Genomic DNA, 27006 nt, shown 5'->3' on the forward strand with positions numbered 1-27006 from the left:
TTTATATGCCCCCAGATGCTTTTTTTCTGCGTCTCTTCACGCAGTCCGGACATGCACCTTAGGGCATGCCTCCCAGCGAAAGGAACCTTTAACGGGACTATTCTCTCTGGAAGATGTTTCTTACTAACCATGTAATATAACATAACTAGTTGGGCACTTGTCTGATAAAGCACTAATGACCCCTACGCCTGGTCTCCACGCATACCCCGGTTCTTATATAACCGCTAGGGTATTCGGACACACTCCGGACCGTCAGGTCCCGAGGTTGAAGCGAAAAGGTCGGCAACAACAAACGATCTACAATCCGACTAGAAGGCATTATACATGTCAATTCAAAATTACACAGTCATTCTGACTGATTGTGTTCCTCCTCTATACCATCTAACAGGCTGTCTAATTTACAGTCCTGCTGGGAATACTTCGCGGCCAACTCTACTTGGCCGTATACTAAGCTTACAGGGATCTCCTTCCCGTCAGGCCCCACTGGTCCGACCTCGGCCATGTGGTTTGGGTCAGACTTCGTAAAACGGGTCTTCACCATGGCCCAGGCCTCCCTAGCGCCTTGTCAGCAGGCCGATATCTTCCACAACCGGAAGCGCCGCCGAGCTCCCTTCAGCTTCTCCGCAAGCTCTCCAAGGCCCTCGGGCATGGAGTGGGCAGGCCATAAGGCTTGGGCAATACCCTGCATCACCTGCCGAATTCGCTCGTGCAGTTGCAAGAGTTCGGGAAGAAGGTCACCCGTAGAACCGGGCATCTCCTCTGCAGGACGACCTGTGAGCATACCTACAGACATTACTCTGTTAGTCGACTTCCTCGCCGAACTTTTTTTGAAGTTCGTTCAAGCACTTACTAAAAATGCCGCGTCGAAGCCGCTGATTCTCCTTCGTGGAGTTCGACAGCTGGCCACGAACATCTTTAAGTTTGACGTCCAGCTTGGTGTTGGCATCCTGAAGATCATTCTTCTCTCGCCTCACCTTTGTCAACGTACTCTCACCGGCCTTTAGCCGGCGTAAGAGTTGTTGCTTGTCCGGATCGAGTCCGGCGCCATCTGCAATATGATTTGTCAGATTTGCACCCACACCGCACAATACTAATCTTTCAAAGTGTATCTTACCTGAGGAGGTCTCTTTGGGCTCCCCTGCTGCGGCTAGTGCGGCCTCTAGTTGGGCCTTGCACTTTTCAGCTCCTGGGACAGTACGGTATTCTTCTCTGTAAGAACCTGCATATTAAATGATCCTTAAATCAGTTGCTCTAACTGCTTCAAGTCTCGGGGGCTACTGGCATATATATGTTTAACCAAAAATTTCTTACCCGTATGTCTTTTACATACTGCTCCGTGGCTCTGGCTAAACCATTTTGAGCGGCATGGAGGTATGCATCTCCCGAATTAAAGGCATCTAAAGCCTCTTGGGAGAAACAAGCGTCGCGTAGAACTGTCCGGCGACGCCTGTGGTTCATGGCACTCTCCACTTCAGAATTTGTGGCAGACAGCCTATCCGCATCCTCTGTCGGAGGAGCATCCGGTGCGCGCCTTGTGCTCGCCTCTGCTTCCTGGCCAGACGTTGGAGCCTGGCTGGTGGAGGCGCGATTGGCAACCTCTCCGGATGTAGTCCGGCGAGGTCTCTTCGTTCTGAAGATAGCACGAACGTTAATATGCCCTGACAGAGTAACACCAGGGAAATAGAGGGTGCGCTATACCTTTGCGCCGGCATCTCAGGCCGGACTGCATTCCTTTTTGTCCCACGGGGCCTTGCGGCCCCTCGTTGGCTAGCCGCCGCAGGTTCGGCCTCCTGCCTTGGAAATCTCCCCTGCAAAACACTGTTGTCGTCAGAAACACCGGAATACGTGAGAGTGGAATCTCTCTCAAGGGAAGGAGACTCCGGTTTCTGTCACCTGGGAGGCCGGGATTAACCCTGGGTAATCAGCCGTGACGGCTACCAAGGTATTGTCCTTGCTTAGCTGATGGAACACCCCGTCGATAAGCTCCACCGATATGTCCGGATCCTCTTCGGAGTCCGGATCGAGGGACCGTTCTGGAGGGCTGTTTATTTCCTTAACAGCCCGGCGCAGTTCCTGCGTTGAAGTCGTTAGACTAAATATTTAACAATGGGAATACAAAACGAATGGGCAAGTAAATGCGACCGCTTACCCAACTTGGTGGATTATGCATAGAGAATCCACCCTGCGGGTTGACGCGGAGAAATTCCTCCTCTTCTCCCTTATACAAAGTGGACAAGATCTTTAGTAGAGCGGCAGCCGAATCCGGCCCCTTACGGCCGTAGCAGGTGGCGTCGTCCTCCCCGTTGAAGTCCCACATGGGGTGGCTTCTATACTGAAGTGGCTGCACCCCCCGCATAATGCATTCGGCCATAACCCCGATCATGGTCAGTCCGGAATGGGCTAACAATCTTATTCGGCCCATCAGGTAAATGATGTCCCTGTCACTTTCCCCCTGAGGGCTCCGTGGACGCCAGCTCAGGCGCTTGTTTAAGGGAGCACTGTCGAACTCAGGAAGGCCGATCCGAACAGGATCCGGCAGCGGGACACCCTCTATATAAAACCATTCCGAAGGCCAGTCTTCGGACGCCTTCTTTAGGGTTCCGGATAGATATCCGGTCCCGGCGATGCGCCACACTTCGGCTCCGCCCACTTGATACATTGACCCCTCCATAGAGCAGGGCACCAGGCAGAATAACCTCTTCCACAGCGCGAAATGAACCTCAACACCCAGGAATAGCTCGCAAAGGGGGACGAAGCCCGCGATATGTAATATAGAGCCGGGCGTGAGATTGTGCAGCTGGAGGCTGTAGAACTCCAGAAGCCCGCGGAGAAATGGATGAATTGGAAATCCAAGTCCTCTTATGAGATAAGGGACGAGGCACACCCGCTCTCCTTTGGAAGGATTGGGGGTGCTCTCCGCTTGCTCTCCACCATTATAGGTGGCGAGTCTGGCTCGGACCGGGACCATATAGGCCTGAGGGGGAAATCCCTTGGCCTGAAGCGACACTAGCTCGTTGTGCGGGATGGAGCACCTCTCCCAGTCTCCAGGTTTAGGACTGGAAGGGCGAGAGGAGGAGCTGTGACGGTTGGCCATGTTGGAATGGACCTTTGCTAGAGGCGCTCTGATGATTACTCGCGGGGAGGAGAAGGTGTGGTTTGGGTCTGAATCCCCATCCCATTAAATAGGCGGCTCGTTTATGCGGCTAGGGGTGTGAATGTAAAAACACCCCGACTTTTCGCATTCGTTTGACACGTGGAAGACGGCCATTATTGGGCGTGGAAGCCAAGGTGCGCTACATTACGAAAATCGGATGTTATTCAACAGATACACGGAATTTGGAGAAGAACCCGCATTGCAATGCCGAAGATAATCTGCACGCCGGACTCGTCATCATTGAAGCCTGGTTCGGGGGCTACTGAGGGAGTCCTGGATTGGGGGGTGTCCGGGTAGCCGGACTATACCTTCAGCCGGACTCCAGGACTATGAAGATACAAGATTGAAGACTTCGTCTCGTGTCCGGATGGGACTTTCCTTGGCGTGGAAGGCAAGCTTGGCGATGCGGATATTCAAGATCTCCTACCATTGTAACCGACTCTATGTAACCCTAACCCTATCCGGTGTCTATATAAACCGGAGGGTTGTAGTCCGTAGGCAATCAACTCCATATACAACAATCATACCATAGGCTAGCTTCTAGGGTTTAGCCTCCTTGATCTCGTGGTAGATCTACTCTTGTACTACCCATATCATCAATATTAATCAAGCAAGACGTAGGGTTTTACCTCCATCAAGAGGGCCCGAACCTGGGTAAAACATCATGTTCCCTGCCTCTTGTTACCATCCGGCCTAGACGCACAAGTCGGGACTCACTACCCGAGATCCGCCGGTTTTGACACCGACACTTGCCTTCCACGCCAAGGAAAGTCCCTTCCGGACACGGGACGGAGTCTTCAATCTTGTATCTTCATAGTCCAGGAGTCCGGCTGAAGGTATAGTCCGGCCATCCGGACACCCCCCTAATCCAGGACTCCCTCAGGTACAATGGTAATCCGGCTGGGCGTGGGCCCCAGCCGTCTATGTCTGCGCTCGCCGGCTTCTCCGCTGACCGATGGGGCCTGCCGACTGGTGGACCCCGCCGACTGCCGGCCTTCTGGTCGACAGGCCGGTCCCACCGCTCGGGGGTCTTGTCGGAGGCTGGTTACTGTTGCCTCGCCTTTGGTGACGAGGGCTTTGTCGTGGTAAGCGTGGCTACAGTGCTGCCGCTGGGCGGCTTATCGCTGTAGCCTTACCTCATCATATCTCCTTAATGAGGCGCCTCCTTCGAGGGAGTGAATTAGCCGGCTATTGGGAGTCGGCCATACCCCCAGGTCGACTGGAAGAGGCCTGGCCGCCTTTAGGCGTCTCACTGGCTGAGGGGGCCCGCCACCCATGGGTCGTACTGATAGCTCGCCGTGGGTGACGTCATGGTCAACATGGCAACAGTGCCGCGCCGGACGGGTGATGGCCGCCCCGTACGACGCATTGTGGCCATGCGCGTTCTGGGATTCGGGGGTGGCAGGCGTCACTGTAGCCACGCCCCGTCTCATCGCCGTTATGTGGGTGCAGACTCTGAGGGCACGATCTCGGCCGCCTGCTGGGGGGGCCTTCTTGGAGTCGGCCTTCTCGTGGCCGGCTTCTCAGAGCCGGTCCTCTCATGGTTTTCTTCATGAGGATTTTTAGGGCTGGGCCGCCTTCGTGCAGCCGGCCTGAGAGGTAGCCAGCTGGGGGAAGGCGGCTCCACGTCTTGGATGCTTGAAGGCTCGATCGGCCTATGATTTTTCTGAAGAGCCAGGGGAGCTGGCTAGGCTACCTGTGGTCATTTACTCCGACAGACTTAGTCATGGAGCCATCGCTACGGGTTAGCTTAAAGGGGTTAAACCGGACAAGGGACACGGGAGTTTTATACTAGTTCAGCCCCTTACGATGAAGGTAAAAGCCTACGTCTAGTTGCAATGGAATTGCTGGGGTTTCGATGATCAGGGAGCGAGTCCGCTTTGCCTGGATCTCGAGTTGTTGTCCGTTATCCCTAAACTGCCACTAGGTCGTCCCTTTATATACATAGGTCGACGCCCGTCGGTTTACAGAGTCCCGATGCCGGATCATCAATGTGTCCAACTCGGTCTCTATCCTCCCTATCTTACAATACAAGTTACATGAGAAAGTCGGTTTACATCTACAGGCCTTAACCCGCCTTTGGGCCTTGGGCCTTCGTAAAGCGCCACCATCCTTACGTCTTTATGGGCCTCTGATCTTCATAGAGTTAACCCGGCTACCCCTGGCCGGTTTACGTCCAGTAGTAATATCCCCAACACTCACCTTAGATGCCACCACACAATTACAGCTTATAATTACCGGTTCTTTTAGAATTAAATGGAAGTGCATACTGATTTCAGCTTCTAAGCAAATGTTTGACAGGTTCCCCTTCAATCTGAATCACATGAAATGGAGAGTTTACTGAGAGTCCGTGGAAGAAATCTACATGCCATCATGAGGAAAGAGGGATCTACAAAGAGTGTAAATTGTACTCCCTCCGTAAAGAAATGTAAGAGCGTTTAGATCACTCAAGTAGTGTAAATACTCTTATATTTCTTTACGGAGGGAGTACCTATATTTTCCTCAAGTAGATCTTTTTATTGGGACGCGTTCTCTCTCTCTCTCTCTCTCTCTCTCTCTCTGATTTAAGGAAGTTGTCTATTCTGTGCGTTGCACTAGGTGGCTATGTGCACAAAAATCAGTCAAGGAGCAGGCTCCATTGAAGAGTGATCCAGAACTAACGTACATTTGTGAACATTGTGCAGTTCTTGCTGAATTCTGGACTTGAGGGTTCCCTCTATTCCAATTTTTTAAGTATTTGACAGTTATATCTTATTACATAATATAACATCTTATTACATAATATATCTTGCTGAAAGTACTCCCTCTCTCCCATAATATAACATCTTATTACATTCATTTTGCTCACAAATTGGATGTAATAAGATCTTATATTATGAGATGGAGGGAGTACAATCGATTCGTATTCGGTGTATCTTTGTACTTACCGTTGCTGGATGAAAATTTGGACATACATAGATAGCTCCAGATGTAGCCTAAATGTTTTTTTACTCCTCATATAATCACTGTTGTGAATCCTTGTGCCCTAGATATCTCTAAATGCTTTTTTGCAACGCCTCATGTCCTACAGGAATGATGTTCTAACATGAAGAAGTAATCAACCTTAATTGTCAACATATCTGAAAGTGTTTCACTGAATATACCGGAGTTCCATCATATTCACTATATTCATAAAGAAAAAATGTTTTGTTAACATTGAAGTTACTTGTCAAGCAACTTCATTGAGGTCCAACTCCAGCATCATGGCTTGCCTTACAAGCTTTTTAAGCTGTATGTCTTGCACAAACGATGAGCGACTAACGAAGCGAAGGAAGGTTGCCGTTCCTGCCTTGTGGTACTGCCAGCCTCAACGCGAGCCCTTCTACACCTACTTCAAAGCTCCTATCACCAAGAGCCAAAATACTATCTTGATCCGTGTGAAATTGAGAGGGTGATAGGCCAGAACTTTAGAGAGTTGCAAACACATGTGCTACTGCTATGCAGTTGCAGGTGTATTATTCACTGTTGTGTATTATAAGACCGGTAGGTAATGCCTTTCCATTCAATGGAAAGTTGGATCAGGGGCAGTTGCCCGGTTGCTTTACAAATAATCCTCTTGCAACTTGCCACAATAGCCAACTAGATTTAAATTGTGCTTGTTGAAGCCTCAATTTGCCCATATTATTGATAGTACACATGCATCCTTAATGGGGTAAACATGCATGTGCATGTGCGTGATTACTAGTATATAAAGAAGTAAGCAAGTGCATTCGTGCATCGGATGAGCAGAACCGAGTATGTTCATGGGCCACGTTCACACGTTTGGTGGAAGAAAGTAGAGTTGAAGAAACACCCATTCTCTCTCTCAATTTATTTTAAAGAAACACCCTAAATATAGATGCATGCCTGTTCATTAAGGATTTGGGTATGAACTAACTATTGTATTCAGTGGCAGAGCTTGCTAAAAAATGAATCTAAGGTTGCCCAAAAAAAATCCTTCACAATTTGATCCAAGGCTAGGGGGCCAATGTGTAACGCCCCGAGACTATTGCGCCAGTTGTCTCCCAGTTTTTCGCTATTGTTGCCTTGTCATTCGCTTGTGTGTTGCATCTTGCCATGTCATCATGTGCATTGCATCATCATGTTTTCAAAACTTGCATCCATTCGGGTTCCCCCAGTTCTCTCCGTTGTCCGTTCTGAGCTCAGACACACTTGCACGCGCCCGCGGCACGTCCGAAATATTATTTTATAAGTGGCCAGAAAATGTTCCCGGAATGGGTTGAAAGTTGGCGTGTGGTGTTGTTATGTTGTTAGTAGGTTGCCTGCCAAGTTTCATCGCATTCGGAGTCCGTTTGACGCCCCAATGGATAACTATAGCGGCAGTATAGCCGGTCTATTATCGGACGTTTCGGTCTCCAAAACAGTCGTCGGGCCTCTCTCTCTTCTCTTCTCTCAGCCCACTACCATTCACCTGCACCCCACTTAGTTTCCCCCTTTGTCCGGAGCCGCACGATCGCGATCGGAGGGCTCCGGAAGCCCCCAAATCCCCCTAACCTAGTCCCTGTTGAGGGAGTCCTGGATTAGGGGGTATCCGGATAGCCGAATTATATCCTTTCGCCGGACTGTTGGACTATGAAGATACAAGATTGAACACTTCGTCCCATGTTCGGATGGGATTCTCCTTGGCGTGGAAGGCAAGCTTGCAGTACGGATATGTAGATCTCCTTCCCGGTAACCGACTCTGTGTAACCCTAGCACCCTCCAGTGTCTATATAAACCGGAGGGTTTAGTCCATAGGACCAACAACAACAATCATACCATAGGCTAGCTTCTAGGGTTTAGCCTCTTCGATCTCGTGGTAGATCAACTCTTATACTACTCATACTATCAAGAACAATCAAGCAGGACGTAGGGTATTACCTCCATCAAGAGGGCCCGAACCTGGGTAAACATCGTGTCACCCGCCTCCTGTTACCATCCACCTAGACGCACAGTTCGGGACCCCCTACCCGAGATCCGCCGGTTTTGAACCGACATTGGTGCTTTCATTGAGAGTTCCTCTGTTTCTTCATCGTCAGGCTTGATGGCTCCTTCGATCATCGATAGCAATGCAGTCCAGGGTGAGACTTTTCTCCCCGGACAGATCCTCGTATTCGGCGGCTTCGCACTACGGGCCAAATCGCTTGGCCATCTGGAGCAGATCGAGAGTTACGCCCCTGGCCACCAGGTCAGGTTTGGAAGCTTAAACTACACGGCTGACATCCGCGGAGACTTGATCTTCGACGGATTCAAGCCCCTACCGAGTGTGCCGCACGGTCATGATGAGCATGATTTAGCTCTACCATCGGACAGTGTTCAGGAGACCGCACCAGCAACCGCTCCGACCCTCAATTCGGAGCCAATTGCGCCATCCATGAACGGGTGGATAGACCCCGCCACAGAGGCAGCATTCTCAGCGGCGATCGAGCCGAGTATCGACCTTACCCTTCACGAGAGCCGTGACGCCAAACTGCCGGATTCTTCCCCAGCCACGAACTCCGGACCGCCTGCGCCCGTGCCTATTGAATCTGACTGGGCGCCGATCATGGAGTTCACCTCCGCGGATATCTTTCAGCACTCGCCCTTCGGCGACATACTGAACTCATTAAGGTCTCTCTCCTTGTCAGGAGAGTCCTGGCCGAACTATGTCCGGCAGGATTGGGGTGCGGATCACGAAGAAATTCGCCGCCCACCCACCACCCACTTAGTAGCCACTGTCGACAATTTGACCGACATGCTCGACTTCGAATCCGAAGACATCGACGGTATGGACGACGATGCAGGAGATGAACAAGAACCACTGCCCACAGGGCACTGGACAACCACCTCATCATATGATATATATATATATATATATATATATATATATATATATATATATATGGTGGACACACCCAAAGAAGGCAATGGCGACGGCACAGCGGAGGATGACCCCTCCAAGAAGCAACCCAAGCGCCGACGTCAGCGGCGCCGCTCTAAGTCTCGCCAAGGCAAAAGTGGTGATACCGGCACAGGAGATAATAGCACTCCGGACAGTGCCGAAGATGACGACAATCCCCTCTAGCAAGATTTAGAGCAGGAGGATGGAGAAGCCAGCCCTCCCGAGAGAGCGGCAGATGGAGAGGCGGAGGATGATAATTACATGCCTCCCTCCGAAGACGAGGCAATCCTTGACGATGACGAATTTGTCGTGCCTGAGGATCCCGTCGAGCAAGAGCGCTTCAAGCGCCGGCTTATAGCCACGGAAAATAGCCTTAAGAAAAAGCAACAGCAGCTTCAAGCTGATCAAGATTTGCTAGCTGACAGATGGGCTGAAGTCCTTGCGGCAGAGGAATATGAACTCGAACGCCCCTCCAAGAGTTACCCAAAGCACAGGTTGCTACCCCGACTGGAGGAGGAAGCATTAAAACCTACATCTCCAGCGTATGACGCGGCTGATCGGCCACCTCGTGGCCGCGACAGAGAGGCATTTCAACCAAAAGCTCAGCCCGCACCCTGACGCCACTCAAATAAAAATGTCAAGGCACGGGGAAACACGCTAGACCTGCGAGACGCATTGGAGGACAAAACAAAACACGCAAGATCGATCTACGGATCACAAGGGCGCGCCACTACGCGAGACGATAACCGTCACGCCGGATACAGTAAAAGTAAATCCGGCCGGGCCGAACACAGCGGACAAGACTCATTTGAGCTGCGTCGCGATATAGCCCAGTACAGAGGCGCCGCACACCCCCTATGCTTCACAGACGAAGTAATGGATCACCAAATCCCAGAGGGTTTCAAACCCGTAAATATCGAATCATACGACGGTACAACAGATCCTGCGGTATGGATCGAGGACTTCCTCCTGCACATCCACATGGCCCGCGGTGACGATCTACACGCCATCAAATACCTCCCACTCAAACTCAAAGGACCAGCTCGGCATTGGCTCAACAGCCTGCCAGCAGAATCCATTGGCTGTTGGGAAGATCTGGAAGCCGCATTCCTCGACAACTTCCAGGGCACTTATGTGCGACCACCAGATGCCGATGACTTGAGCCACATAATTCAGCAGCCAGAGGAATCGGCCAGGCAATTCTGGACACGGTTCCTGACAAAGAAAAATCAAATCGTCGACTGTCCAGATGTAGAGGCCCTAGCAGCTTTTAAGCACAACATCCGCGACGAGTGGCTCGCCCGGCACCTTGGCCAGGAAAAGCCGAAATCTATGGCAGCCCTCACGACACTCATGACCCGCTTTTGCGCGGGAGAGGACAGCTGGCTGGCTCGAAGCAATAACATATCAAAGAACCATGGTACTTCAGATACCAAGGATAGCAATGGCAGGTCACGTCGCAACAAACACAAGCGCCGCATCAACATCGACAATACCGAGGATACGGCAGTCAATGCCGGATTCAGAGGCTCTAAACCCGGTCAGCGGAAAAAGCCATTCAAAAGAAGCACTCCGGGCTCGTCCAGTTTGGACCGTATACTCGATCGCTCGTGTCAAATACACGGCACCCCCCACAAGCTAGCCAACCACACCAACAGGGAATGTTGGGTGTTCAAGCAGGCCGGCAAGTTAAATGCCGAAAACAAAGATAAGGGGTTACATAGCGATGACGAGGAGGAGCCCCGGCCGCCGAACACCGGAGGACAGAAGAGGTTCCCCCCACAAGTGCGGACGGTGAACATGATATACGCAGCCCACATCCCCAAGAGGGAGCGGAAGCGTGCGCTATGGGACGTATATGTGTTGGAGCCAGTCGCCCCAAAGTTCAACCCATGGTCCTCCTGTCCGATCACCTTCGATCATAGGGACCACCCCACTAGTATCCGTCATGGCGGATTCACCGCACTGGTCCTAGACCCAATCATCGACGGATTTCACCTCACTCGAGTCCTTATGGATGGCGGTAGCAGCCTAAACCTGCTTTATCAGGACACAATGCGCAAAATGGGTATAGACCCCTCAAGGATCAAGCCCACAAAAAGACCTTCAAAGGCGTCATACCAGGTGTAAAGGCCCATTGCACAGGCTCAGTCACACTGGAAGTGGTCTTCGGATCCCCGGATAACTTCCGAAGCGAGGAGTTAATCTTCGATATAGTCCCGTTCTGCAGTGGCTATCATGCACTGCTCGGGCAAACCGCATTTGCGAGATTCAATGCGGTACCGCATTATGCATACCTCAAGCTCAAGATACCAGGACCTCGGGGGTTCATCACAGTCAATGGAAACACAGAGCGCTCTCTTCGCACGGAGGAGCACACTGCGGCCCTTACAGTAGAAGAACAAAGCAGCCTCTTCAGGCAATCCACCAGTTCGGTGATTAAACACCCGGACACCGTCAAGCGCGCCCAGAGTAATCTGCAACAAGACCGTCTGGCACGTTCCGAGCTTGCATAGCAATGCGGCCCCCAACCCAGTCCCAGCCAAACGGCAAAATCCGTGCCACGCGTACATAATTACGCATTGAAAATACCATGGGCATAGGTGGGGGGGCACGACTACGGCATGCCCCAAAACGCGGCTCAACCGCACTAGGGGCTTCCCGCTTTGTTATTTTTTCTCTCTTTCAGGACTTTACTCTCTGGAAACCCCGTCCGGAAGTATGATTGCCGGACACACGATACAACAACCAAGGAGGCAGAAAGCTACGTCGCACCATGGAACTCCCAGGTGGTCTCTGATAACGAGTGAAATAACTGCTTTAAATACCATTCCGTAGCTTGCCCTTGGAGGGGACATGTCAAATAGTCCTACTTTTTGCTTATCGCACTACTTGTATCATTATGCTTCGATGGACCTTTTTGAATAAACAATGCATATGCGCTAGTCTATTATAGCATTCTCTATTCTTTTTTATATATGTTCATTCATGAAATTCAGCACCCATACACTCTGGTACAACCAATACGCCAGGGGCTTAAGCATACCCCATAAGACGGCGTGAGAAGTCCGAACAATTTCGACAGTGTGGCACCCCGAACTTATAGCATTATATGCATCAACTCCGAATCATGTCTTGGGTCAATAGTTGGGTTTGCCCGGCTCCCATGTTTTGGTACCTTACGTTCCGCTATATCGGCTAAGGTAGCACTGGGAGAACTACTGCGATGGTGCCCCTGTTCATCTGGGCAAGCACCTCAGTAGAGAAAGCTAAAACTGACTATCATGATAAGGCGAGAGCTGGTCGCTGTTCGAGAGGTCTCGAGTCCCTAAAGACTTATGCCGCTTCGGGTAAGGAGTCGGCTTTGTCCGGCTTAGGCGTGTATAGCGCCCCAAATTCGGCCTTCCGAATACTAGGGGCTTCGCCAAAATTTAAAATTGTAGACTTCTATGGCTAAGTGAGAGTGATAAAGCATTATAGTCCAATTGCCTTGTTCGTTGTGCTGAGCACCTCCCTCGAAGGACCCAACAATGGGAAAAAGAGTGCTCAGATTTATCCCGAACACCCCATCACTCGTGGCATGGGGGCAGAAGCCGACGACTGGCCATCTCTCAGATTTGATAAACAGCCGCACATAAGGTAATATTTAAAATTCAAACAAGCGTTGCATAGCGCACATGAACAAGTTTACATAATACAGGATCACACGAGCAAGTTCATTCAAAAATTACATCCTTCGCACACTCGTCCGCCACAAGACGGGCACCCTTCAGGACACCCTCATAATACATTTCAGGGTGGCGATGCTCCTTGCCCTGCGGCGGCCCCTCCTTCACCAGCTTCTCGGCGTCCATCTTGGCCCAGTGCACCTTCGCACGGGCAAAAGCCCGGCGTGCACCTTCGTTGCAGACGGACCGCTTTATGACTTCCAGCCGTGGGCAGGCATCCACAAGCCGCCTCACCAGGCCGATGTAGCTGTTGGGAAGGGAGTCGCCAGGCCACATCCGGACTATAAGGCCCCTCATGGCCTGTTCGGCCGCCTTGTGCAGCTCGACCAGTTGCTTCAGCTGGTCGCTCACAGGCATCGGGTGTTCGGTCCCAGTATACTGAGACCAGAACAACTTCTCCGTCGAGCTTCCCTCCTCGGCCTGGTAGTACTTTGCGGCATCCGACACGCTGCGGGGAAAATCTGTGAATGCTCTTGGAGAGCTCCGGACTCGGGTAAGTAACAAGTAATTCACTTTCACATGCTTGCTTTGCATAATGAATGCCTTACTCGCCGCTATCTTCCTCACCGCCTCAATTTCCTGGAGGGCCTTTTGGGCTTCAGCCTTGGCATGCTTTGTGCTCTCGAGGGACGCGGAAAGCTCGGAATCTCGCGTCTTTGAGTCAAGCTCCAAAGTCTCGTGCTTCTTCACGAGAGCCTGGAGCTCTTGATGCACCTCGCCCCCCTGTGCCTCTTGTTTCTCCTGCTCAGTGCGCTCCTCGGCCGCTTTGTTTTCGGCCTCGGACAGCGCTCGCTTCAGGGTCGCCACTTCGGTCGTGGCCCCTGGCACATCCATGATGATCCTATCATTTTGCAACCACATCTTTATATATATATATACAAGGTATTACTTACCTTTGTTCTCCTCGAGCTGCCTCTTGGCAAGGCCGAGTTCTTTCTCAGACCGCTCGAGGTTCTGCTTCAGTGCGGCGACCTCCGCAGTCAGTGCGGCAGAGGTCAGCAGCGAAGCCTGCATACGCATGTAGACATACTTGTATTAGACTCCTGCAGATATTATTTGATCCTCTATTTGGCTTTTCTTTGTGAACACCAAACAAATCATCAGGGACTACTGTCTATGTGGTAATATTTTCCTATATTTTAAATACTTACCTCAAAGCCTGTTAGAAGGCTAGCACAGGCTTCAGTCAGTCCGCTCTTGGTGGACTGAACCTTCTTGATCACCGCACTCATAATAGTGCGGTGCTCTTCATCGATGGAAGCGCCTCAAAGCGCTCCTAGCAAGTTGTCCGGTGCCTCTGGATAGACAGAGGTCACCGGCACGGGTGGCTTGCCCCTCTTGGCAGGGGGGCCGCCTGCCGGAGTCCGGAACCACTGGAGGTTCCGGCGCGGTGTTTGGCTGAGGGCCGAACTTGGAGCCCTTGGGAGTCTTGCTCCCTTTGCGCCTGGAGTCCAGAAGGTCGCCTTGAGGTGCCTCCAGGACTACCTCCCCTCGGTTCGGTGCCCCTTGAGACAATACCTCGACATTGTACGTAGGGCGAGGAGAGGAGGCGGTTGGAAGTGACTCGCTATTCATATCCGACGAGTCCAAGGAACCGTCCGACGAGGATACATCGATGCGGCCTCGGGGCGGACTGCATGATCATATTCGACGTTAGGAGAAGCAGTGCAATAAAAGTATGCTATGAGTTACTCTGGTATCCGAATACTTACGACTTCGCCAGGGGCTTGGCCCTGAGTAACCACTCGTCTTCGCTGTCGGCGGCGGTAGTGGAACAGTCCAGAAGGAGAGTCCTTCCCTTCTTGGACCCTCCGGCCTCCCCGGTTGGGGCGGCCTTCCTTTTCCCGTCTCCCCGGCTGGAGGGGGAGAACCGTCATCTTCCTCCTCCTCATTTTTACGGGAGGAGTACGTCTATGAGTTATCGGACGATGAGTCTGATACCACTTGGCGCCGGGAACTCTTTCGGTTTCCCGTGGCCTTCTTCTTGATCTTCTTCTCCAGCACCTCATAAGGAGCCGGAGTCCGCATCTCCGTCAGGAGAGCATCTGCAGGGTCTTCGGGCAGAGGGGCCGGATAGTCAATCTGCTCCGATGTCTCCACCGAGTCCTGTCAAAGGCATGGGAGCTCAGACCCCGCACATGGTTAAACTATGGAAAATAAATACCCTACGAGATGTACAGAACTTACCGGATTCGCAGGGAGCGTCGCGCTTAGACCGCGGTCCTCGGTAAGGGGAGGGGGGACCTCGGCGCCCTTGAACAGCACCTTCCAAACGTCCTTATGCGTCGTGTCGAAGAGCTCGCATAGAGTCTGGTGCTGGGCCGGGTCGAACTCCCATAAGTTGAAAGCCCATTGTTGACACGGGAGGATCCGGCGGAAGAGCATGACCTGGAATATGTTGACAAGTTTGAGTTTCTTGCCTATCATGTTCCGGATACACTTCTGGAGTCCGTCCAGCTCCATGGATGAGCCCAGGACAGGCCCTTCTCCTTCCAGGAAGTGAGCCGCATGGGGATTCCGGATCGAAACTCGGGGGCGGCCACCCAGTTGGTGTCGCGCGGCTCGGTGATGTAGAACCATCCCGATTGCCACCCCTTTATGGTCTCCACGTAGGAGCCCTCGAGCCATGTAACTTTGGGCATTTTTCCCACCATGGCTTCGCCGCATTCCGCTTGTTGGCCGCCTAATACTTTTGGTTTGACATTGAAGGTCTTCAGCCATAGGCCGAAGTGGGGCCGGATGCGGAGGAAAGCCTCGCACACGACGATGAACGCCGAGATGTTGAGGATGAAATTCGGAGCTAGATCATGGAAGTCCAACCCATAACAGAACATAAGGCCGCGGACGAATGGATGGAGGGGAAACCCCAGTCCGCGGATGAAGTGGGTGAGGAAAACCACCCTTTCGTAAGGTTCCGGGGTAGGGACGATCTGCCCCGTGGCTGGCAGCCGGTGCGCAATATCCGCGGCTAAGTATCCGGCCCCGCGCAGCTTTTTGATGTCTCCCTCCGTAACGGAGGAGACCATCCACTTTCCTCCCGCTCCGAACATGTTTGGAGAGGGTTGAGGAGAAGGATGTGGACTTGGGTGCTGGAGCTCGAGTGCGCGAGAATGGATGAGCAAGGAGGAAGAAGGCGTGGGTATAAAAAGGTGAACCCTTATCCCTTTATAAGGGCGGAGGAAACTATGCGCCCCCACCAGCCTGGTAAAACTCGCTTATCCCCCAAGCACCGTAATTGATGACGCGGTTGGGTTACCAAGTCCGTATTGATGGGAATCCCGTAATAAGGGGACACGCTCTCTGCTTCGACAAGACGTGCCAAGGAAACCGCCTCGCAAAACACACTGAGGTTGGTTGTGAAAAACAATTCGAATGGTGACCTGGCTGTGTTGTGATGTCACACTGCGGAATGCGTCGGCAGATTAGATTTGTGAAAATATTATTCTCTCTACAGTTGTATGTGGAACTTGTTTTGCAAAGTCGGACACGATCCTCGTGTTCAAAATCTTCTATGAAGTATTCGGAGGAGGAACCCGCCTTGCAATGCCGAAGACAATCTGCGCGCCGGACTCATCGTCATTGAAGCCTAGTTCAGGGGCTACTGAGGGAGTCCTGGATTAGGGGGTATCCGGACAGCCGGATTATATCCTTTGGCCGGACTGTTGGACTATGAGGATACAAGATTGAAGACTTCGTCCCGTGTCCGGATGGGATTCTCCTTAGCGTGGAAGGCAAGCTTGGCAGTACGGATATGTAGATCTCCTTCCTGGTAACCGACTCTGTGTAACCCTAGCCCCCTCTGGTGTCTATATAAACCGGAGGGTTTAGTCTGTAGGACCAACAACAACAATCATACCATAGGCTAGCTTCTAGGGTTTAGCCTCTTCGATCTCGTGGTAGATCAACTCTTGTACTACTCATATTATCAAGAACAATCAAGCAGGACATAGGGTATTACCTCCATCAAGAGGGCCCGAACCTGGGTAAACATCATGTCGCCCGCCTCCTGTTACCATCCGCCTAGACGCACAGTTCGTGACCCCCTACCCGAGATCTGCCGGTTTTGACACCGACACCTCTGTTTATATATAGACCACCCCTTCCAGATTTGGCAGCCTAAACCCTACCCCTACCTCTAGCCTCCCCCTCCTCAGATTCCGTGCCACTCCAGCCCCTGTCCTCCACTTGGCGGCGTCGCCGGTGCACCCCGGCCAATACCGCAGCTCCACCTCACCCCTCCAGCGCCCCCATCCGCCGCGGCCCGCTCAGGCCCGTGCGGGGCCTGCCCGAGACCATCCGGGGCCCGAGCGCCGCCCACGCTCGCTGCCCGTCCCATCTCCCTGCTCTAGCCCCGCCGCCTGGGAGCCCCGACCTCGCCTCCACGCCTCTCCGCACCTTCTCGCCGAGTACGTCGCCAGGTCGCCGTCGCCGTCGTTGCTTTGCCTCGTTTCCCTTCTTCTGCCTTGTCCTCACGAGCTCCCTTCTCCCTTTTGTCTCCAGGAGCTCGCCGCCGCCGCATAGGGTCGCCACCGTCGTCCTGCAGGTCCGCCGGCACACGCGCCACGTCGCCGGCGCTCGTTCCCGCCGTCCCCGTGCCAGATCCGGTGAGTCGCCGCCTGGATCCGCCGCCCCCGCATCCATCCCCGCCGTCTGCCGGACCGCCCCGACGCCGGAACGCCACCCGCCACCGGTCGTCGCCGTTCTTGCATGCACGCACGTGTGCATGCGAGCACACGCACGCCTCCCGCGCGTGGGCCTCGGCCCACCGCTCGGGTTGACCGCGCCTCCAAGGCCCAGCCTGCCTCCCCGCGCCAGGCCCAGCACTCCGTCAGGCCGGCTTGCCTCTACCTCCTCTGCCGAGCTGGGCCAAGGCCCACTGGGTGAGGCTGTTGGGGAACGTAGTAATTTCAAAAAAATTCCTACGCACACGCAAGATCATGGTGATGTATAGCAACGAGAGGGGAGAGTGTTGTCTACGTACCCTCGTAGACCGACAGCGGAAGCGTTAGCACAACGCGGTTGATGTAGTCGTACGTCTTCACGGCCCGACCGATCAAGCACCGAAACTACGGCACCTTCGAGTTCTAGCACACGTTCAGCTCGATGACGATACCCGGACTCCGATCCAGCAAAGTGTCGCGGAAGAGTTCCGTCAACACGACGGCGTGGTGACGATCTTGATGTTCTACCGTCGCAGGGCTTCGCCTAAGCACCGCTACAATATTATCGAGGAATATGGTGGAAGGGGGCACCGCACACGGCTAAGAGAACGATCTTGGAGATCAAATTGTGTGTCTATGGGGTGCCCCTGCCCCCATATATAAAGGAGTGGAGGAGGGGAGGGCCGGCCCTCTCTATGGCGCACCCTAGGGGAGTCCTACTCCCATCGGGAGTAGGATTCCCCCTTTCCTAGTCCAACTATGAGTCCTTCCACGTAGTAGGAGTAGGAGACAAGGAAGGGGAAGAGGGAAGAGAAGGAAGGAGGGCGCGCCGCCCCCCGCCCCCCCTAGTCCAATTAGGACTAGTCAATGGGGGGGCGCGTGGCCTGCCTCTCCCTCTCCGCTAAAGCCCAATAAGGCCCATATACTTCTTCCCTCGTATTCCCGTAACTCCCCGGTACTCCGAAAAATACCCGAACCACTCGGAACCTTTCCGATGTCCGAATATAGTCGTCCAATATATCGATCTTTACGCCTCGATCATTTCGAGACTCCTCGTCATGTGCCCGATCTCATCCGGGACTCCGAACTCCTTCGGTACATCAAAAATCATAAACTCATAATATAACTGTCATCGAAACCTTAACCGTGCGGACCCTACGGGTTCGAGAACAATGTAGACATGACCGAGACACGTCTCTGGTCAATAACCAATAGCAGAACCTGGATGCTCATATTGGCTCCTACATATTCTACGAAGATCTTTATCGGTCAAACCGCATAACAACATACGTTGTTCCCTTTGTCATCGGTATGTTACTTGCCCGAGATTCGATCGTCGGTATCTCAATACCTAGTTCAATATCGTTACCGACAAGTCTCTTTACTCGTTCCATAATACATCATCTCGCAACTGACTCATTAGTTGCAATGCTTATGTGATGTGCATTACCGAGAGGGCCCAGAGATACCTCTCCGACAATCAGAGTGACAAATCCTAATCTCGAAATACGCCAACCCAACATGTACCTTTGGAGACACCTGTAGAGCTCCTTTATAATCACCCAGTTACGTTGTGACATTTGGTAGCACACAAAGTGTTCCTCCGGCAAACGGGAGTTGCATAATCTCATAGTCATAGGAACATGTATAAGTCATGAAGAAAGCAATAGCAACATACTAAACGATCGGGTGCTAAGCTAATGGAATGGGTCATGTCAATCACATCATTCTCCTAATGATGTGATCCCGTTAATCAAATGACAACACATGTCTATGGTTAGGAAACATAACCATCTTCGATTAACGAGCTAGTCAAGTAGAGGCATACTAGTGACACTTTGTTTGTCTATGTATTCACACATGTATTATGTTTTCGGTTAATACAATTCTAGCATGAATAATAAACATTTATCATGAAATAAGGAAATAAATAATAACTTTATTATTGCCTCTAGGGCATATTTCCTTCAGTCTCCCACTTGCACTAGAGTCAATAATCTAGATCACATCGCCATCTGATTTAACATCAATAGTTCACATCACCATGTGATTAACACCCATAGTTCACATCGTCATGTGACCTATACCCAAAGGGTTTACTAGAGTCAATAATATAGTTCACATCGTTTATGTGATTAACACCCAAAGAGTACTAAGGTATGATCATGTTTTGCTTGTGAGATAATTTTAGTCAACGGGTCTGTCACATACAGATCCGTAAGTATTTTGCGAATTCTATGTCTACAATGCTCTGCACGGAGCTACTCTAGCTAATTGCTCCCACTTTCAATATGTATCTAGATCGAGACTTAGAGTCATCCAGATCTGTGTCAAAACTTGCATTGACGTAACTTTTTACGACGAACCTTTTGTCACCTCCATAATTGAGAAATATTTCCTTATTCCACTAAGGATAATTTTGACCGCTGTCCAGTGATCTACTCTTAGATCACTATTGTACTCCCTTGCTTAACACAGTGTAGGGTATACAATAGATTTGGTACACAGCATGGCATACTTTATAGAACCTATGGCTGAGGCATAGGGAATGACTTTCATTCTCTTTCTATCTTCTGCCGTGGTCGGGCTTTGAGTCTTACTCAATTTCACACCTTGTAACACAGCCAAGAACTCTTTCTTTGACTGTTCCATTTTTGAACTACTTCAAAATCTTGTCAAGGTATGTACTCATTGAAAAAACTTATCAAGTGTCTTGATCTATCTCTATAGATCTTGATGCTCAATATGTAAGCAGCTTCACCGAGGTCTTTCTTTGAAAAACTCCTTTCAAACACTTCTTTATGCTTTACAGAATAATTCTACATTATTTCCGATCAACAATATGTCACTCACATATACTTATCAGAAATGTTGTAGTGCTCCCACTCACTTTCTTGTAAATAGAGGCTTCACCGTAAGTCTGTATAAAACTATATGCTTTGATCAATTCATCAAAGCGTATATTCCAACTCCGAGATGCTTGTACTAGTCCATAGATGGTTCGCTGGAGCTTGCACATTTTGTTAACACCTTTAGGATTGACAAAACCTTCTGGTTGCATCATATACAACTCTTCTTTAAGAAATCCATTAAGGATTGCAGTTTTGTTATCCATTTGCCAGATTTCATAAAATGCGGCAATTGCTAACATGATTCGGACAGACTTTAAGCATCGATACGAGTGAGAAAATCTCATCGTAGTCAACACCTTGAACTTTGTCAAAAACCTTTTTCGATAAGTCTAGCTTTGTAGATAGTAACACTACTATCAGTGTCCGTCTTCCTCTTGAAGATCCATTTAATCCCAATGGCTTGCCGATCATCGGGCAAGTCAACCAAAGTCCATACTTTGTTCTCATACATGGATCTCATCTCAGCTTTCATGGCCTCAAGCCATTTCGCGGAATCTGGGCTCATCATCGCTTCCTCATAGTTCACAAGTTCGTCATGGTCTAGTAACATGACTTCCAGAACAGGATTACCGTACTACTCTGGTGCGGATCTCACTCTGGTTTACCTACGAGATTCGGTAGTAACTTGATCTGAAGTTACATGATCATCATCATTAGCTTCCTCACTAATTAGTGTAGGTGTCAAAAAAACCGTTTTCTGTGATGAACTACTTTCCAATAAGGGAGCAGGTACAGTTACCTCATCAAGTTCTACTTTCCTCCCACTCACTTATTTCGAGAGAAACTCCTTCTCTAGAAAGGATCCATTCTAAGAAATGAATAACTTGCCTTTGGATATGTGATAGAAGGTGTACCCAACTGTCTCCTTTGGGTATCCTATGAAGACACATTTCTCCGATTTGGGTTTGAGCTTATCAGGATGAAACTTTTCACATAAGCATCACAACCCCAAACTTTAAGAAACGACAACTTTGGTTTCTTGTTAATCCATAGTTCATATAGTGTTGTCTCAACGGATTTAGATGGTGCCCTATTTAACGTGAATGCAGTTGTCTCTAATGCATAACCCCAAAACGATAGTGGTAAATCGGTAAGAAACATCATAGATTGCACTGCATCCAATAAAGTACGGTTATGATGTTCGGACACACCATTATGCTGTGGTGTTCCAGGTGGCATGAGTTTGTGAAACTATTCCACATTGTTTTAATTGAAGACCAAACTCATAACTCAAATATTCGTCTCTGCGATTAGATCGTAGAAACTTTATTCTCTTGTCATGATGATTTTGCACTTCACTCTGAAATTCTTTGAACTTTTCAAATGTTTCAGACTTATGTTTCATCAAGTAGATATACCCATATCTGCTCAAATCATCTGTGAAGGTCAGAAAATAATGATACCCGCCGCGAGCCTTAACACTCATCGGATCGCATACATCATTATGTATTATTTCCAATAAGTCAGTTGCTCGCTCCATTGTTCCGTAGAACGGAGTCTTAGTCATCTTGCCCATGAGGCATGGTTCGCAAGCATCAACTGATTCATAATCAAGTGATTCCAAAAGCCCATCAGCATGGATTTTCTTCATGCGCTTTACACCAATATGACCTAAACGGCAGTGCCACAAATAAATTGCACCATCATTATTAACTTTGCATCTTTTGGTTTCAATATTATGAATATGTGTATCACTACGATCGAGATCCAACGAACCATTTTCATTGGGTGTGTAACCATGTAAGGTTTTATTCATGTAAACAGAACAACAATTTATTCTCTTACTTAAATGAATAACCATATTACAATAAACATGATCAAATCATATTCATGCTCAACGCAAACACCAAATAACACTTATTTAGGTTCAACACTAATCCCGAAAGTATAGGGAGTGTGCGATGATGATCATATCAATCTTGGAACCACTTCCAACACACATCGTCACTTCACCCTTAACTAGTCTCTGTTTATTCTGCAACTCCCGTTTCGAGTTACTAATCTTAGCAACTGAACTAGTATCAAATACTGAGGGGTTGCTATAAACACTAGTAAAGCACACATCAATAACATGTATATCAAATATACCTTTGTTCACTTTGCCATCCTTCTTATCCGAAAAATACTTGGGGTAGTTCCGCTTCCAGTGATCAGTCCCTTTGCAGTAGAAGCACTTAGTCTCAGGCTTAGGACCAGACTTGGGCTTCTTCACTTGAGCAGCAACTTGCTTGCCGTTCTTCTTGAAGTTCCCCTTCTTCCCTTTGTCGTTTTCTTGAAACTAGTGGTCTCGTCAACCATCAACACTTGATGTTTTTCTTGATTTCTACCTTCGTCGATTTTAGCATCACGAAGAGCTTGGGAATTGTATCTGTTATCCCTTGCATATTATAGTTCATCATGAAGTTCCACTAACTTGGTGATGGTGACTAGAGAATTCTGTCAATCACTATCTTATCTGGAAGATTAACTCCCACTTGATTCAAGCGATTGTAGTACTCAGACAATCTGAGCACATGCTCATTGCTTGAGCGATTCTCCTCCATCTTTTAGCTATAGAACTTTATTGGAGACTTCATATCTCCCAACTCGGGTATTTGCTTGAAATATTAACTTCAACTCCTGAAACATCTCATATGGTCCATGACGTTCAAAAACATGTACCTTTGGAGACACCTGTAGAGCTCCTTTATAATCACCCAGTTAGGTTGTGACGTTTGGTAGCACACGAAGTGTTCCTCCGGCAAACGGGAGTTGCATAATCTCATAGTCATAGGAACATGTATAAGTCATGAAGAAAGCAATAGCAACATACTAAACGATCGGGTGCTAAGCTAATGGAATGGGTCATGTCAATCACATCATTCTCCTAATGATGTGATCCCGTTAATCAAATGACAACACATGTCTATGGTTAGGAAACATAACCATCTTCGATTAACGAGCTAGTCAAGTAGAGGCATACTAGTGACACTTTGTTTGTCTATGTATTCACACATGTATTATGTTTTCGGTTAATACAATTCTAGCATGAATAATAAACATTTATCATGAAATAAGGAAATAAATAATAACTTTATTATTGCCTCTAGGGCATATTTCCTTCAGAGGCCACCCCCAGCGCCCCACCTTTTTTTTCTTGCTATTGGGCCAGTTCAAGTTTCGGCCTGTTTAGTTTTTTTTCAGATCTGCGAATTTAGTTATTTTTCCAGAGAACGTAGTTTTACAAAAAAGTCCCTAGTCTTCATGCATTTAATAACTCACCAACCGTGCATCATATTAAAATAAGTTATATATATATAATGCTTAGAATTTTGTGTAGATTAATAATATGAAACTTTCAGCTATGTTAAAAATGTTTAAAATGCTGTTTGTGTTTATTTTTCCTTATTGCTATGTTAAAATGATTTATTTCATAACTAAATAACCGTAGCTCCCGATTTAATAAACTTTATATGTAAATGGGGTAGAAAAATGCCTAGTTTAACATGGTGCGCTCATCTTGCATGTTTAACAACTCTAAAATATGCTTTAGGACAGAACAGTACCAAATCTAATATATGCATATGGGGATTTTCCAGACTTGTTGCTTGTTGTTCCGGCGTCATTTAAACTTGCCTCGATATGTAGTTTTCTAATGTTCACCCCTTGTCATGCTAACCAACATTTAAAATTGTTGAGTACATAAACGGGGGAGAACTAAATAAGTCATGTGGCGTTTCGTCAATATGCAACTCGTTGCATATTGAGCTCCACTTAACTTGTAGTTTCCTTGTGCACTTTGCCATGTCATGCCTCATTAAACCGGACATGCATCACACTTGATTGTGCATCATGCCATGCTTATGTGATGGTTGTTTACTATGTTGTTTACTTCTTTCCAGTGTTGCTGCTTCGGGTTAGTTCTGATAACGTCGCGTTTGTGAGGATTCGTTCGACTACGTCTGTTTGCCTTCTTCATGGACTTGTTCTTCTTCCTTGCGGGATCTCAGGCAAGATGACCATACCCTCGAAATCACTTCTATATTTGCTTGCTAGTTGTTCGTTCTATCGTTATGTCGCGCTACCTACCACTTGTTATATCATGCCTCCCATATTGCCATGTCAAGCCTCTAACCCACCTTCCTAGAAACCGTTATTTGGCTATGTTACCGCCTTTGCTCAGCCCCTCTTATAGTGTTGTTAGTTGCAGGTGAAGATGAAGTTTGTTCCATGTTGGAACATGGATATGTTGGGATATCACAATATATCTTATTTTATTTAATGCATCTATATACTTGGTAAACGGTGGAAGGCTTGGCCTTATGCCTGGTGCTTTGTTCCACTATTGCCGCCCTAGTTTCCGTCATACCGGTGTTATGTTCCTTGATTTTGCGTTCCTTACGCGGTTGGGTGTTATGGGAACCCCTTGACAGTTCGCTTTGAATAAAACTCCTCCAGCAAGGCCCAACCTTGGTTTTACATTTGCCTAACAACCTATTACCTTTTCCTTGGGTCGGCCAACCCGAGGGTCATCTTTATTTTAAACCCCCCGGGCCAGTGCTTCTCTAAGTGTTGGTCCAAACCGAGCTGCCTGTGGGGCCACCTCGGGGAAACTTGAGGGTTGGTTTTACTCATAGCTAGTCTCATCCGGTGTTGCCCTGAGAACGAGATACGCGCGACTCCTATTGGGATTGTCGGCACATAAGGTGGCTTTGCTGGTCTTGTTTTACCATTGTCGAAATGTCTTGTAAACGGGATTCCAAGATTGTTCGGGTCTTCCCAGGAGAAGGAATATTCTTCGTTGACCGTGAGAGCTTGTGATGGGCTAAGTTGGGAGACCCCTGCAGGGTTTAAACTTTCGAGAGTCGTGCCCATGGTTATGTGGCAGATGGGAATTTGTTAATGTCCGGTTGTAGAGAACTTGACACTTGACTTAATTAAAATGCATCAACCGCGTGTGTAGCCGTGATGGTCTCTTTTTGGCGGAGTCCGGGAAGTGAACACGGTTCTTGTGTTATGCTTGAACGTAAGTAGTTTCAGGATCACTTCTTGATCGCTTCTAGCTTCTCGACCGTGCGCTGTTTCTCTTCTCGCTCTTTTTTGCGTAAGTTAGCCACCATATATGCTTAGTGCTTGCTGCAGCTCTACCTCACTACCCTTTCCTAACCATAAGCTTAAATAGTCTTGATCTTGCGGGTGTGAGATTGCTGAGTCCTCGTGACTCATAGATACTTCCAAACAGTTGCAGGTGCCGATGATACCAGTGCAGGTGACGCAACCCAGCTCAAGTAGGAGCTCGATGAAGATCTTGATCGTTGTTTTGTTTCGTTTCCTGTTGATCAGTAGTGGAGCCCAGTTGGGACGATCGGGGATCTAGCATTTGGGGTTATCTTCTTTTATTTTGGTTCCGTAGTCGGACCTTGATTGTATTCTGGATGATGTATGTTTAGCTTGTTATTTGTGTGAAGTGGTGATTGTAAGCCAACTCTTTATCCCTTTCTTATTCAGTACATGGGATTGTGTGAAGATTACCCCACTTGCGACTAAACTACCATGCGGATATGCCTCTAAGATGTGCCCCGACACATGGGAGATATAGCCGCATCGTGGGTGTTACAAGTTGGTAATCAGAGCCATCCCCGACTTAGGAGCCCCCTGCTTGATCGAATCGCTAATGTTGTTGAGTCTAGAACAAAATGTTTTGAGTCTTAGGTATATATATATCGGAGAGTAGGATTCTTTTTACTCCTCAGTCCCTTCGTCGCTCTGGTGAGGCCTCCTGACGTAGAAGTTTTGACTCTCCTCTCCTCAAATTTCACGATTTTTTTAGGATCACGCGGGTATCTTGGAATCGTTCCGATGGTTTTGTGACGAGAACATTGTTCTTGGTGCCTCCTAACATTTAGAGGTTGTGGCAGTGTCCCGGGGAGTTGAGCTCCGAGGTGTTGTCGTCACAATTTTATCGTTGCAGTTCTGGAATACCTGAGTTCGCCGACATCAAAAATCTCTTTTATGCAGTTGTTGGTGAGATAATCTCGATGCCACCCAGTACTGGGGCGGGAGTTCAGGAGTATTGCCATAACTTGTATAACGGATGCTTTTCGAAGGTTGAGGTAAATGATTTCCGAAGGTTTCTTGGTTATATGTTGAAGGATGGATACAACTGGATGTAGGAATTGTTAGTTTGGGTGAGATATTATGCTTTCCCTGTATCCCCAACACCTGATTGCATAACCAGAAAGTTTCGGGAGTTTATAAGTGGGAATTCAAGTATCACGTAGGAAGTCTTTCCAACAGACACATGATACGATTTGGGGTCTATCATATGTTTTTTTTTCCGGCTTATTTTGCAAGCCAATCCTTTGTTTTGTTTTGAGTTGTGGTATTCAAGTTGCTTCAATGTCAAGTGTTGATTCCATACCTTTCCTAAGCGGTGTTCTCATATTTCTATGTGAATACTAATCCTTCATGATAATCAAGATTGTCATGTCAATCCTTTTCAACCGGCATGTTTCTCTTCAAGTGGATCCGATCATTTTCAACATCCGCAAGATCACTTCTCGGTTTACCCAACGTTGTTCGCTTCATCTGTCCCCAAGTTGCCTTTGTTTTCCCGCCCTCCCTACCCCTTTTTCTTCAAGGACTTGGATTTCTTAATCAAGTATCCATTTTA

This window comes from Triticum aestivum, chromosome 3A, assembly GCF_018294505.1.
Source record: "Triticum aestivum cultivar Chinese Spring chromosome 3A, IWGSC CS RefSeq v2.1, whole genome shotgun sequence".
NCBI classification, from domain to species: Eukaryota; Viridiplantae; Streptophyta; class Magnoliopsida; order Poales; family Poaceae; genus Triticum; species Triticum aestivum.